The sequence below is a fragment of the Sphaerodactylus townsendi genome, linkage group LG05 (assembly GCF_021028975.2).
Source record: "Sphaerodactylus townsendi isolate TG3544 linkage group LG05, MPM_Stown_v2.3, whole genome shotgun sequence".
Lineage (NCBI taxonomy): Eukaryota > Metazoa > Chordata > Lepidosauria > Squamata > Sphaerodactylidae > Sphaerodactylus > Sphaerodactylus townsendi.
In genome coordinates, this window is record NC_059429.1 from 16,105,404 (window position 1) to 16,121,435 (window position 16,032).

The 16,032-nt window shown below is 48.6% G+C and overlaps 1 protein-coding gene across 1 annotated transcript in view; it reads right to left on the reverse strand.

Annotated features, from left to right (window-relative positions):
• Positions 1 to 8,452, reverse strand: part of PTPRS (protein tyrosine phosphatase receptor type S) — a 362,151-nt gene extending 353,699 nt beyond the window's left edge. The window contains 1 exon segment of the mRNA XM_048496069.1: positions 8,245 to 8,452. The gene's annotated coding sequence lies outside the window, so the exon portion shown is untranslated.
• Between the last annotated feature and the right edge of the window lie 7,580 nt (positions 8,453 to 16,032).

Here is a 16,032-nt window from a genome sequence, read left to right on the forward strand (position 1 = left end):
CAGAATAGCAGCACGGATCCTACCCCACAAAAGCCTGAGCCACAATTTGTTACCTTTAAGCCACCAGGCTCCTCTGTAATTTCTCAGGTGGCCGTTGCCAGAACTCTGGCCATGGAGACAACCTGAGTGTTTCCTCCTTCAGGGAGATGACTCAGGCCAGCCAGCCAAGCTAGAAACTCCAACAGAGAGCTGGCAACTCCAGAAGAACGCTCTTATTTTGCTTTTGTCTCATCCCACATCACACGGTTTGACTTGCTCACTCGAGTCACCAAGAGGCATCTATTCCTCAAGCACCTCCTTTGCTTTCACGCCATACAATCAGCCTTACAGCTCCAGCCTACCAAAGTTACTAGTCCACAAGAGCTTTCTCTTTACATTTTGCTCCACTATGGCCCGTGGCAAAGCTCCTGATTGGCATGCAGAAGGCCCCAGGTTCGATCCACGCAGTCTTCACTTAGAGGACCAGGAAGTATGTGATGGAGAAGACCTTGGTCTGAAACCCTGGAAAGCTACTGCCCGCCTGAGCAGACAATGCAGGCCTTGAAGGACCAATAGCCTGACTCAGCCGGAAGCAGCCATGTACAGTCAAGTTTTGCCATGTTCCTTACGTCAAACCAGCTGCCACTTTTCCAAGGCCCTGAGTGCGAGAGAAGGTGCCTTGTAAGAAACTGGCACATCAGGCCACATCCCAGAGCCAGCTGAAAACTTTGCCAAGCTTTTCCAGAACGTTCCGCAGGTTTCCGTCTATCTTTAAAAAAAAACCTGAGCGCCTCCCTATTTTTTAAAACACCATTCATGCACAATCTCTTAACATATGCACACAGACAATGCCTATAATCAGTATTTCTCAGCATGTACAGAGTGCACAGCAAGTAAACGCTGTCCATTCTGGTAACAGCACAGAACGTAAGAGCAGCACTTGCTTCAATTACATGAGCTTTTAAACATTAAACCATGGCCGCAGAAGCGTTTGGGAGACAAGCCGTCTTCACAAAAAGGCACCTACAAGATTCACCAACGGAAAGGCAAGACCGGCACTCCGACTTTGTCCTTAAAGAAATTCTGACATCATCAACACAAGCACAAACCCCACCGTTGGAAAACCGAATGGTTCCCCGCCCCCCGCGGTTCCCCACTTATAATCACTTACTTTAGGCAAGCTGCATGACAAGAGATAAGACACCCGACACAAGAAAGGTAATTTTTTTCTACAGACCGCATCATAATTTACCAAGCAATTATATCACAAAGATGCATGGCGCGATTGCAATTGGCCGCGACCCCAAGCACACACTTACTTTGGAGTAAGCCCCACTGCATGAAGTGGGAATTACTTCTGAGTAAATAGACATTGGTTCACGCTGGCACACTCAGCCGTCAACAAAATTGTGTCAATTGTCAGTAATCAAGACCCATCATACACACAAAACAAACATTATTTGGTTGGTTTTGCGACATGCAAAATCTGGGCTTACTGTTATAAGCCTCCCAGAAAATCCTCTGGTTTGAATGCTGACCAAAACCCACAATTCTTTGAGGGATCTCTCTTTGCATTTAAAAAGACCCTCCTAAACTTTCAAAAATTGTGAAGCTCGGAGAAAGGACTTACTAGGCTGAAGCAAAGACAATTGTGTGTTTTTTTTAAACATAAAAAGTCAAATCCCAGACAAACTTTCGAAACGCAGAAGACCGAAAGCAAAGGCGTAAAGGTTGGAACAGAATATCTACAAAGAGAGAGAAAAGAGGCGGACAGATCAGGGAAGAGAATGAGGGCATTAAAAAAATTATCCGGGGGGGGGGGGGATTCTTGAACAGTCACACAGCCAGCCACTAAGAGTACCACCAGTTTAAAGTGCTATAGGGAGACCAGCCTGAAATCAGCCACTTAGGCAGAGATTTTCTGGTGTCTCTGAGAACGTGCAAAGAGAGACTCAACAGGAAGACCAATGGAAAAAGAGGAGGTCCCCATTCTCTCTCTCTCTCTCTCTCTCTCTCTCTGTACACACACACACACACACACACACACACAAGCATCCCTCTAGAATTGCACGCTCACCTGGTGATCTTGGTTTAGTCACTCATGCTCAGCCTAGCTTACCTCACAGGCTAGTAGTGATAAAGTGGAGACAGGAGAATCCCTGTATACCACTCTGAATAAGGAGTGCAAAAAGAAGTGAGAAGGGTATACTGCTATTATACATGGAAGTTCTACCTCACTTATAATAATCACTTTTGTACTCGATGGCTACTGAATCCACTTAGAACAGAGACACAATAAGAGCCGTCTGGGACCACAGCAGACTTTTTAAAGCCCCAAAGAGCTGCCAACGGGATGGTTTGGGGGAAAATGTCCATCCTTTGGTGTACAATCTCCAACGGTCATGGCCGGCAACATTAGGTAGACCTACCCTCTGTGAACTGGCCCAAAGCTACCTTTGTAAACAACAGCCATCAGATATTGTGGAGAGTTCCACAGGAATCCCTGTGTGAAGAAACATTCCCACCCATCCAGAAGATACCATAGCCCACTTCATCCAATGCCATTCCACCCTTGACCCTCTCCTTGTTCAATCTTTCCAGTCATCCTTTCTTCCCGCTCCATTAACTTCCACCAAAACTCAGGACAAGGACCCTGGTGAACCCACGCTACCACCTCCAGTATTTGGACGGGTATACTTTGCAGCACATTCATTTCTCCCAGACACTAGCAGAAACAACCAGCATCTCTTCTTCAACAGCATGTCGTCCCCACAGTTTATTACTTGAGCACAAGTACGCCAAAAACGCACTTTATCTGTAGCGGCGCTGCTGTCGCATCATGCACTGAAATGTTAACTTGGGGAGGAGGCGATGATGACATCAATGAATTCCTTTTGTGGAAGGAACCATTTGACAGTGGGATGTCAGAAGAACCACTATTTCCTTGTGGGATGCTCCAAGTGAGACAAAATAAACTCATGACTACAGCATCCAGAAGAAATGTCCAGTTCAGGTGGCTTCCATTTTCCCGGCTCACGATCCCCCGGTTGCCATTTTCCCACCAGCGCTGCCCACTAAAGGGCTGATTAACGCCACACACAAAGGGAAAGAACTCGCATGGAGGAAAAAAGTCTGCTTTGGAGAATGCACAACTTAATAGACCAGATCTGGTGAACAAGGAGGTCGGGGTGTGTGGGAGGGGTGGGCGACCCACGAGAATACCAATTTGGCCATGTCAGATTAACTAGTCCACCATTCCGTTTCAACACAAAGCAGCCAGATTTCCATAAGACAGGACACAAACCCATTTTTTCTACAGGGCGAAGAACTCAGACTGACTGCCCCTGAATGAGGATGCTCCAAATAAACCTGCCCACCATAACAAGATGGATCCCTTAAGTCACCGCATCCCATAAACACCGCGTCCCAGGACAGTAAATGCCACATGACAATTCTGGATTGCTGGCCATTCTTTTTGAAAAGATATACCCGGTCATTGCCGCCGTCTATAACCATGCTCTCAAACACCACACAGCAGACAGACCCCTCCCTCCCCCCCCATACTTACCGTTTTAAAAAAACTGGACATGAATCCCCCGTCAGCAATCCCAGTTAAAAGCCACAAAGTGGCATTTTCAAGATGCCACTGAACCGTAGACGTGGGTGTGGCGCGCTCAGATAAATCCATCGATAGTGGGCAATATTAATCAAGCAAGAGCCGAAGGTTTTCCCCGTTTCAAAAAAGAGAAAAGGGTCTATTTTACTGCCGCTGACGTTCCAACGACGACGGCGCCTGGCTTAATAAATCCATCTAGATCCCGGCAGCGTTCCCAACGCAATCCTACCATAATACGGGGCGGGGGGGGGGGGGGGGGTTGTCCCAGAGTTTCCAAAAGGAGCCCTGTCTTTCTGAAAAGGATGTCACACCCCCTCGCCTGCAGTTTGAAGCGAGGAGGACCCAGGAAAGGTCTACAGGCTCAACGGCTCCTTCACAAATCTGAAAACAAATCAATATTTGGTGCCAGAGAGTTAAGGAGAGATCTCAGGAATCGCCTGATGGAAGACCGAACGGTGTAAAGTGGGGCCCGATTCCCCATCCGACGGACAGAGGGCGATTTGCAGCCTGCAGCCAAGAAGGCAGCCAGGTAGAACGACTCCCCTTTCCGCAGCTCACACTGCAATTCCCTCCCCACTGGAACCCCCCCCCCCTCATTTAAGGAGCCACGCCTCCACTGGGTGTCGAAGATCCAACCGTTCCATTCGAGCCCCCGTCCTTTTCCCAGGTAAACTTCAGAGCGTCAGCTAGTGCAATCCTTAATGTCCCTTCTCAACTAATTTATTTTGCAAGTGTCCTATCAACAGGGGAGGGTTGCTGGATACATTTCAGTCAACAAGCAAGGGAAAAAAATTAAGAAACCCTCCTCTGAAAAACAAAAGCGATTATTTTCCGTTAAGCCTGCAAAAAAGGAAGGCGAAGATTCCTTTTGATTTGATCCAACCCCGTCTTTTCCCCTGCCGAATTCTTGCTTAGCTAGAGAATAAAGGCATATGGTAGAGCCACGGAGCCACGACTACAGTCAAAGCACTGTGAAGGAGAGATGGATTATCTAAGGAAGGGAATAAAGGGAATAAAGAGGACCTGCCCCTCCCCCTTCCATTAGCGTTTCTTGGTTCAAGAAAAAAGATTATTACAGCCCTGTCTAAAGCAACAAGTTGAATCAATCAGGTGTTTGTTTAGGTCAGGACGAGAAGTGGGGGGGGGGGGAGGAAAGGATGTTGGTGTCACACTCCATTTGTGTACAGATTTTACATCAATTTGGGGGTCTTTTTTTAACCACCTGGTCAAATCCATAGGGCAGCTCACATAATCGAGGACAGTTCTGTCAATCCCGTGATGTACATTCTGGCCAAGGAAATATTGGTACCCTAAAGATGCACGGTCCGGAACACCACGGAAAAACCCAGATGCTTAACACACCTGTCCGCCAAAAGGAAAGGCAAAATTTTGCCAAGGAAGTCCGCTGGCTCTTCAGCCCGTGGAACATGCTTTGGAGTTGGCAAGAAATAAGCCGGGAAAAGAAAGGGGTTATTGGAATAAAGAGGCATGTCTCCCCTTAGAAAAATCACAACGATCCAATTGCATTCGTGCCCCCAAGGTAAGCGATCATCAGTAGCTGTTTAAAAAGCTGTGAAATGTGAAGGGAGGAGGGATTGGCTATGGGATGAACCTCCCTTGGTCCTGGGTTCAAGTTCAACGGATCCCCCTCCCCCTTCATAAAGAGCAAACTGTCCAGATTTGACGTCTCGGCCACATTCAAAGGCCCTGAGCCAAATCATTTAGGGAGGCCCCCAATGAACCTAAGCAAAGAGATAAGGGTGTTGAAATAGGTTAAAAATCAACAGAAACCCCACTTGATGGATCAAAGTGCAAAATACGTAGAGGAAAGCATCCATCCTCAGCAACTGAAGGCGGGGGGGGGGGGAAGGCCCACTGACGCCGCCTTGGGAGCAAAATAATCAATACACACAGAGAGAAACAGGGCGAGAAATGACAACCAAGCCAGCCAGAGACGGGTCAAGGCAGAATTTGGATGGGCGGATTCATTGCTTTCAGTTCTGTTGGGGGCCTTTGATGAGGTGCAGGGAAGGGGGGGGGGGGGAAGGACCAAAGCACGGCCATGAATTTTGGAGTTCTAGTGGGAGACGGACCGCAGATGGGAGTGGGAGAGCGCCACGCCAGTGGGTGCGTGCCAGTTCTGGCGTGACTCAACTACTGCCGAGAAGTGGAGAAAAGAGAAGGGATGATTGATTTGACCTTTTAAGTGGGGGGGGGGGGGGAAATCCTAAAAGAAGGTTTTGATCTACACGGGAGAGGGGAAATCAACAACGACAAATTCTCACTCAAAAGAGTTAAGAAAAAGCACAACTTTTTCTCCGGCTTTTCACCCAGACTGCCTACGCAAGGACTAAATTCTAGCTTCGAAATACAGCCATTTTTTTTAAAAAAAAACCCCTATTGTTTAGTAGCAATCTACTAACTATAAGTATCACCAGGGTTTTTTTCTCCCTCTTTTGCTGGAGGCATCCCTTATAGAGAAAGAAAGATGAATACCTGAACTGGGGTTGACAACATTTTAAAAATTTGGTATTTATTTTAAAGGTGCCAACTAAGTAAAGCCACAACAGCTAAGAGAGAGCAGGAGAGAAAAAACTGGACCAGATGGGACACAATGGAAGAGAGCTCATAATGCTATGCAGGCACACTGCCTATGAGCGCGCGCAACAGGGTGAACATGGAAGTTCTCACTGCAATGCCTTCCGTGGGCTGCCTTCTAGTGAGGAGCATGACTTCCCCAAATTGCAAAAGTGGACAAACCATAGGGTGGCGGTTACCGCTGGGGAGAGGGCGCATGTGCAAAAGCATACAGTGTGGTATCAGAAAGTGCAAGAGAGAGAGAGAGAGAGAAAAGGGAATCAAATAAGCCCCAAACAAGCTTTCAGAGGTGAATGGGAATAGGTCAGAGGGCAGCCATAGAGCTCCTGTAATGCAGAGCCTCAGTCACCAAGTCAAGGAAACGGGACTACGGAGAGCTCAAGCGTCACCCATCAAAAACCTTACAGAACCAGAGGGCAGGCGGGGGTCTGCTTTGGGGAGGGAAGTGATGGGGGCCCAGTGAGGCTGGAGATGGGGGGGGGGGAGAAAAATGAGTTCTTGTTCCCTTCCTTTGGAAGACTCAGAAAGGTGAGGGATATGGGAAGAGCATCCTACCAGCAATGAGTGTGTGTGTGTGTATTGGGGGGGGGGGTCACAACCGGGCGCAATTCAGGCCCCTCCCCAAATTGCATACCCCCATTTCACCCTATAAATGCAGCAAGCTAATTTGGCAGGGAAACCAGCAGGATAAAATGCAGAGAGACTGCTAGAAAGAGAGCGGGCTCACTTGGCACCCACGACGGAGACCTCCCCCCCTCCCCATCCCAGCCGCTCCTCCACCCTGCCTGGCATGGGTCTCTTTTGGCACACAATAGGAAGGGGGCTTCCAGCCCCTGTCTCCATCCACACGGACTCCTGCTTCACTCCAGTTGCAGAAACCCAGCTGGGATGCACAGCTGTCTCCGTCACCGCCCGCCCCGAAACTAAACCCTCTCCGTGGCACCCAGAAGGATGCTTCGTTCTTCGGGTGTCGCTCGCTGCTCCCCCCCTCCAAGCTGCTACACAGTCCCCCCCCAAACATGCACGATCTTTCATCAGTGACATCTGTCACTCAAGCAAACCCTCCCTCTCCCAACGTGCCAGTTAACATTTTTGCAACCTGCTAGCTTCTAATACACTCACTCCGGGCATGCACCCCCAGCAGGTCCATCTGCCACCGTTCACCACATCTGCGGTCCAGTCTAACCGTTATTTTCTCTCTCCCTCCCCCACCCCCCAAATAAAAATCTGGCAACTGCCACCAACCAGCCAGTGTGCTTTTTTCCCCATTTTCTTTTTGCAACGCGCTTCCCATTGCTTAGGGCTGGCTGCATCTGTCAAAAAAACCCACCCCGGGCAGTCCGCTGCAACCAGCTCCCCACCGCCATGCGCTTCCGATCCCTGGCAACCCCACCCCAAACTCCAAAGCTCCTCACACCACCTGCCCCTTACAAGCCTCCTCTACCTTTCGCTCCCCGCCGGCCACCGGCTCTCAACCCGCCCCCCCCCCCCCCAACTAGGTCCACAACACGAGCTGCCCCTGCCTTGAGACACCCAGATCCCCCCCCCCCACACAATCCGGCAACTCCCACGAGGCGATCTCCAGTCTTCCCCCCCTCAACTCACTCTGTTGCCACCTGCCTCCTGCAACATCACATCGCGAGGACCCTTCCCCATTTCCAAGATCCCCCTATTACTCCCCCCCCCAACCAGCCCGTCCAACCTGCCCCGCCCCCACCCTTTCTTTCCCAGCCCTGCCTTTTAATTGCTGTTCAACGGAAAAGCGAAGGGGGCCATTGTTGCAACAAGCCCCTCTCTACTGCCCCACGGCAGCGCACCTGCCCCCCTCCGCCGCCATTGCAACCATGCAACCGAGCTTTGCAAAAGGTGATGGGGGGTGGTGGTGGAAGGATGCACATTTGCAATATTTCTCCCAATGCAATCGACCTCGGAACCTGTGCCTGCTCCAGCTGCCACCCACAGAGCCCCCACCCGATTTGCAATTTTGCATTTGCAAACAGCCCCCCCTCCCCATGGCCATCCTCTCCCCCGGCAGCAGCGCCTCGCCTTACCTGCACGCGCTGGCCGCGCTCACATCCTCGTCGGGCTGGAGAGGGTGCATCCAGGCCGGTCCGGCAGCCAGCCCCCCCGCCCCGGGCCGCTTCTGCGCCCCCCTCCCTGCCCCCCAAGGGCTGCTCCTCTGCGCGCAGGAGGCGGAGGCGGGCGCGCGGGGGGACACTGCGGCTCGCGCTCCCTCCCCGGGCTCGGCGCTGCCGCCCTCACAGGTGATGTCATTCCCCGAGCCTCCGCCGCCTGACGTCACCCCTAGGGGCGTGACCCACAAAAGAAAGGGAGAGGGCGGAGAGAGGGGCGGGGCCAGAGGGGAAGGGGAGAAAGAGAATGGAGGCGACGTCACTGAGGGGAAGAAAGGAGAAGCCGCCGCGCTAGGTCCCGCCCACCTCTTTCCCCTCCAGCCAATAGGGGACGAGGAAGGTGTGAAAGGGGGAAGCACGTGGGCCGACCGGCGGAGAGAGACTGTCTTTGAAGCGGCGTTTGATGGTAAAGATTAGAATCATGTTGCATGATTCAATCCTGTGAGATATTACTTTTTATTATATACACTTACTATATTGTACTGTATACATATTATAATAATATTTGTATAATATACTTATTAAAGAAGTATTGAATTATAATATATCGTATATTGTTCTATTAAATTGTATTGTATTCTATTGTATTGCATCATATTGTATTGTGTGTATTATACATCACTATATTACGTTATTGATTGCAGAGAAAATTGCCACAGTGAGGGTTTTATCCCCTCTTGGAAAATCAAGGTTGCCTTTGTATTGCCCAGTCGTCATCTGGGATAACATAAGGATGAAGGTGTTAATCGGTGTTGCAGAGAGTCAGCATGGTGTAGTGGCAGACTAGGATCTGGGAAACCCTGGGTGGATTTCCCACACTGCCTAGAAACTTTCTGGGTAACCTCTGGCCTCCGAGTGGCAGGTTTCCAGGCAGAGTGGGAAATCGAGCCTGGCAAGTATTGGGATGGGAGACAACCAAGGAATACCAGGATCGTGAGGGGGATTCAGGCAAAAGCAAAACACCTCCCAGTATCTTTCACATTCAAAACTTTAGGGTTGCCATAAATCAGCTGTGACTTGACAGCACAAAAAAAGTTAAGGTTGCATTCATTTGGTGGCATGTTTTATGTTTTTAAAAGCAGCTTTTTATTGTCAATGGAAGCAGTGTTTGTGTGCAGAGCCATACCTCCTTCACATGAAAGAATCTCCTCCAATGTCTCAAATGGGGTGTGTTTTGGTTAGGCTAAAGCACACGGGTTTGGCATGGGTTTGCCAACCTCCAGGTGGGGCCTGGAAATTACCTGGAATTGGAACTGTTCTCCAGGCAACAGAGATCAGTTCCAGTGGAGAAAAGGGCTGCTTTGGAGGTAGAAGTTTATGGCATATATATCCCACTAAGGTCCCACCCCTCCCCAGACACCACCCTTATAACCTCCAGGTACCTATTTCCCAACTCAGAGTTGACAACTCTAGGGAACCAGCCAATATGACTGCAGATTTCAATACTGCAAATAGACATTTTGATTAGATTTCACCTGGCACAGTATTTTCTTGGCAAAAATGTAAGTGTGTTTTGTAATTTGTGAGCCTGCTCAGAGCCTGATCCAATACACACTTTGCTCCAGGGCAGAAGTTGCTGAAATGGTCATCCTGGAGAGCCAGAGCTGGGCCATTTCAAAGACAGAGGAGGGTTGCAACGGACAACCTCATCCAAACCCGGAGGCAGCAGGATGCGATGCTGGTGCATTGCCCCCCACTGCCTCCAGTAGGACTTTCTGGTGGTGTGGGCAGCTCAGGAAAACCCCAAAACTCCCCTGCTGCCAAAAAGTCCCCAGGGTTTAAAGAACATATGCTGCAGAGGAGGAGTAGTAGTTTGGATTTATATGCCCCCTTTCTCTCCCCACCCCCACAACAAACACCCTGTGAGGTGGGTGGGGCTGAGAGAGCTCAGAAGAACTTTGACTAGCCCAAGGTCACCCAGCTGCCGTGAGTTGGAGTGCACAGGCTAATCTAGTTCCCCAGATAAGCCTCCACAGCTCAAGTGGCCGCGGGGAATCAAACCTGGTTCTCCAGATTAGAGCGCACCTGCTCTTAACCACTATGCCACACTGGCTCAAAAAGGGTGGTGTGCATCTGAGAGCTGGTGAACCACGCAACTGGCTCAAAACCTCAGGAGGGAGCCAACTAATACCAGCTCCGCCCTTGGGAATGCCTCCTCACCACAAGCTGCCTCCCTCCCCCACAAGCTGGCAGCCGAACAGGGTGCCAGCACAGCCCCACCACAGCCAAAACTTCCAGGTTTTGCAGTTATGGGGATGTGGGATGTGTGGCCACCAGTGTGTCTGTCCCCTCCGCTAGGGAGGTGTATTTGCTCATTTGGGGGGGGGGGGGACAAAAATTTTAGGTTCATTTGTGTGTGTTTTGTATTTTTAGTGTTTTTTTTTTTCATTTTGGCCGGCAGGGGGCGCAGTTTTTAGGCTAGTGGCACCAGCCAATTTTGGTGAGGTTTGGTTCAGGGGGTCCAAAGTTACGGACCCCCAAAGGGGCTACCCACTAATAACAGATGGGGCTACCCATTTGAGGGTCCATATCTTTGGACCCCCTGACCCAAACTTTAGTGGTATCATCAGGATAGTCTCATACTGATACCACCCAGGTTTGATGAATTTTGCTCAGGGGGTCCAAAGCTATGGACCCCCAAAGGGGGCGCCCCCATCTCCCATTGTTTCCAATGGGAACTAATAGTAGATGGGGCTACCTTTTTGAAGGCTCATAACTTTGGACCCTCTGACCCCAACTTCACTAAAACTAGGTGGTATCATCTGGATAGTCTCCTGCTGATACCACCCCGGTTTGGTGAAGTTTGGTTCAGGGAGTCCAAAGCTATGGATCCCCAAAGTGGGTGGCCCATCCAACAAGGAGCTAATAGTAGATGGGGCTACCCTTTTGAGGGTCCATAACCTTGGACCCCCTGAACCAAACTTCACCAAACCTGGTTGGTATCATCAGGAGAGTCTCCAGAAGATAGCCTGAAATTTTGGTACTGCTAGCTTAAAGATTGCTCCCCTGATAGGCAACCTCAATTTTCCCCCGGGTTCTCTCTTTAAATCCACCCTCTTCATAGTGGATTTAAAGGGAGAATCTGGGCTCCCTAGATTAAAATACATTGACAGTATTGTCAAAGGCTTTCACGGCTGGATTCAACTGGTTGTTGTGGGTTTTGCAGGCTGTGTGGCCATTATCTGGTAGATCTTGTTCCTAATATTTCACCTGCATCTGTGGCTGGCATCTTCAGAGGAGTATCATAGAGAGAAGTCTGTTATAAGAGAAGTTTGGACACAGTTTATACCAGACTTCTGTCTGTGATACACCTCTGAAGATGCCAGTCACAGATGCAGGTGAAACATTAGGAACAAGATCTGCCATACCACAGCCACGCAGCCTGGAAAACCCACAACAACCAACATTGACAGTTATGTGGGGGGGGGGGGTTCTACCCTGAAACAGCATCATTTTCAATATTGTTTGAACTAGGGAGCCCAGATTCTCCCTTTAAGGTGAATTTAAAAGGAGAATCTGGGCTTTCTAGTCTAAGCAACATTAAAAGTGATGCTATTCGGGGAGTAGGATATGGGGAATCCACCCTGAAAAAGCATCACTTTCAATGTTGTTTAAACTAGGGAGACCAGAGTCTCCCTATAAGGTGGATTTAAAAGGAGAATCTGGGCTCTCTAGTCTAAACAACATTAAAAGTGATGCTGTTGTGGGGTGGATCCCCCTCCCTCAAAATAGCATCCGCCCTGAGCCCTTCGCACCGCCCTGAGCCCTTCGGGGGAGGGCGGTTTATAAACCCAATAAGGAGGAATCCCAAGAAATCTTGAAAAACATCTGGAAAGCCTAAACTTGGACAGAACATCAGTCCACATGCTGCAGAAAGCAGCACTTCTAGGAACTGCACACATTCTACGCAAATACCTCTAATATCCTAGGTCCTTGGGAAGGACTCGATATTCAGAGATGAATTCCAGACACTTGTGCTGTGTTGTTATGTGTATAATAATAATAATAATAATAATAATAATAATAATAATAATAATTTTCAGTGTTGTTTTCAGTTGGCCATGCCAGCAGGGGCTGATGGGAATTGTAGTCCATGAACATCTGAAGCACCAGAGTTGGACACTTCTGTATTAGACCTACACACATCTGTATTAGACCTACACACCCCCTTCGGGGGTTGGGCGGTCTATAAGACTGAGAAATAAATAAATAAATAAAAAACCCTTAATTGTACAAGCCGAAACACTATAACCTTATATTATATGAGTTGTATAATATGTTTAACTGCACCTCAGATTGCCTATTTAAACATGGCAAATACGGATTTTGATTTCACTTACTCCCTGTCCAATATTTGATTTGCCTTAATCATTGTCCAATATTTATATATACAAACAGATATTTTTCTACCTGATCCTATACTCATTTTATTTGGGAAGAAGACCAATTGTGTTCTTATTTATTTAAAACATTCACTAGCTGCCTTTTGTATCTTAATAATAACAAAATACATTTTAAAAACCCACCATTTCAAATCAACCATTTGAATGGAGCGGTGATCCGCCGGCTGCTCTGGCTGTCTGTGGAGCACCGAGTTACATTCACGGTCAGGCCCCATCGTCTCTGCGGGACTGCCCCTCTGAATACACAATGTATTAGTGGTCTCTGGCCTGAAAAGTGTCCGGCTGTCCCCAACCAGGGCCAGAGCCTTTTCAGTTCTGACCCCTGCCAGGTTGAACACTCTGTCAAATGAGACCAGGGCCCTAGAGAACTTACTGCAGTTCTGCAGGGCCTGTAAGTTGGAGCTGTTCTACCAAGCGTATCGATGAGGCAGTGGTGGGATCCTAAAATTTTAGTAACAGGTTCCCACGGTGGTGGGATTCAAACAGTGGCGATGGCGTAATGGGGCTGAAGTGAGGGCGGAGCACGACAGCAGGGGTGGAAGCGGGCATTCCGGGGGCGGGGGCATTAATAATTTCTCTGTTACTGTAAAAAACTCTTACTGTAAAAAAAAAAGTTCCTAATTTCCAGCTGGTATCTTTCTGTCCATAATTTAAACTCATTATAGCAAGTCCTGTCGTCTACTGCCAACAGAAACAACTACTTCTCCTCTAATTGACTGCCTGTCGAATACTTAATACTTTCAAATACTTCATTTTGTTTCTAGAAATCGAAAGAAGGAGACTTTCCTTCAACAAGGAACTTTACCATATTACTAAAACATGTTTTTAAAACAGCCCAACAGGGAGAATGATCCCGTTTTCTACCTTCACTAACCAGCCACATAGGAAACAACAGGACTTCATGATTTTTTGGACCTAACGGAATTTCTAACGGAAAAGCGGACCCAATTAGTAACCCCCTCTCGGCACACACAAATAATTAGTGACCCACTCTCGGGAACTGGTGAGAAACTGCTGTATCCCACCTCTGGGATGAGGACAGTAATTTCCAAAACAGCTGGCCTCTCTGCCCTCTTCCTTTTACCTTGTCTATTGCTTCGTTGCTTCCCTCCCTCTTCCCTAGTTTAGTTGCGCTTTGCACCTAGATCACACACCTACTTTGGATATTTTAAACTTGTATCTTGCATGCCTCCCTGAGTCCACAAGGGGAAGGGCGGCCTAAAATTTCAGCCAATCAATCAATCAATCAATCAATCAATCAATCAATCAATCAATCAATCAATCAATCAATCAATCAATCAATCAATCAATCAATCAATCAATCAATCAATCAATCAATCAATCAATCAATCCTGCTGGTTGGCAGAACTGTTCAGATACCATCATGAATATAACAGTCTTCTGCTACCTCCGAAAGCTCGAGCGTGGAGGGGGCCAGGTGCATCTCTCTGGACAGGCTGTTCCATGATGGTGGGGCTGCCCCTGAACAGCCCCTCTTTGGTCGTTTCCCCACTTACCTCGACTACCCTTTGCTGCGTGCTACTCTCAGCGCGTGTCATTTCTGGCGAGCTCCCGGTCTTCCCCACGGGGTCATCAAAAGGCGCCATTTTGAGGAGCGCCAGGAATGACGCACGCTGAGGGGGCGTGAGAGCGGCAGCGTTGGGGCCGCTGAGTTGTCGCTGCCCCTGTAGTGGGGAGTGCCGCGGGACCCTGCGCTACTTGGGGAGAGTAGCGCGCAGCAGATGGTAAGTGGGGAAACGACCTTTGTATGGCCATCAGACAGGCTTCTTTGGTTGATAGGACAAAGAGAGTCTCTCCTTGTGATCCCAGAAGCAGTGCACATGCCCAGTTCAGTGCTTACTTGAAGAAGAGAAGAGGAGTTTGGATTTATATCCCACCTTTCTCTCCTGTAAGGAGACTCAAGGTGGCTTATAGGCTCATTTCCCTTCCTCTCCCCACAACAGACCCTTTTTGAAGTAGGTGGGGCTTAAGAGGATCTGATGGTATTAAAGCAAGTGGACTATAGATACCAGTGGAATGTCCAGGGTGGGAGAAAGAACCCTTTGCGTTGGTTAAAAGTGTTAAGGGTTCAATTTGCAAGTGTAATTTGCATGTGTGAAGTGGGATCCAAAACAATAGGAACAATATATGAATGGGTTTCATATGATCAACATCAGCTGTACAATGGAATGACCATCCTTATCTAACTTGTTTGATTTCTTATATCACTTTCTATAAGCTTATCTGAATATAGTACGTATTGTTCCTATTATTAAGTGGGATCCACCCATATGCATAAGTATGTAAAACTGATTATGCAATTTCATTGTCACAGGAGAAAATGCTACTGGAACACGGCCATGCAACCCGGAAAACCTAAGGACTACTTTGTTTGGCTGTGGCTCTCCCTGCACTCAGGAGCAGTATCCGAGCATTTACCTTGTATACTCGTGTATAAGTCTTTTTTTGTGCTGAAAAAGCCCCCCCCCCCCCCCCCCGCGACTTATACACAAGTGAGGGTCCCACTTAATTCTTGTGTGGCGTTTCCCCTCTCCCGTCTTCGCTCTCTCCTGCCTTCTTCTCTGTCTCCCCCCTTTCAGCCGCTTTCTCAGCCTCCTTCTCTGCTTTGCTCTCCTCTGCCTTCTTCTTTTCCTTCCCCCTTTCAACCGCTTTCTCTGCCTCTGCTTCGTTCTCCTCTGCTCGACCATATCTATTTTTATTTTTGAAATTTACCAGTAGCTGCTGCATTTCCCACCCTAGACTTATACTCGAGTCAATAAGTTTTCCTATTTTTTTGTGGTAAAATTAGGTTCCTCGACTTAGATACACGAGCAGCAGTGGCGTAGGAGGTTAAGAGCTCGTGTATCTAATCTGGAGGAACCGGGTTTGATTCCCAGCTCTGCCGCCTGAGCTGTGGAGGCTTATCTGGGGAATTCAGATTAGCCTGTGCACTCCCACACACGCCAGCTGGGTGACCTTGGGCTAGTCACAGCTTCTCGGACCTCTCTCAGCCCCACCCACCTCACAGGGTGTTTGTTGTGAGGGGGGAAGGGCAAGGAAATTGTGAGCCCCTTTGAGTCTCCTGCAGGAGAGAAAGGGGGGATATAAATCCAAACTCTTCTTCTTCTTCTTCTTCTTCTATTCGGGTCGACTTATACATGAGCATATATGGTAATCATAGAGGGGGAGTTGCCAACTCCAGTTTGGGAAATTCCTGGAGATTTTTGAGTGGATGCAGGGGAGGGCAGAGTTTGGGGAAAATAGTGTCTTTGTCAGAGTATAATGCCATAGAATCCACCTTCCA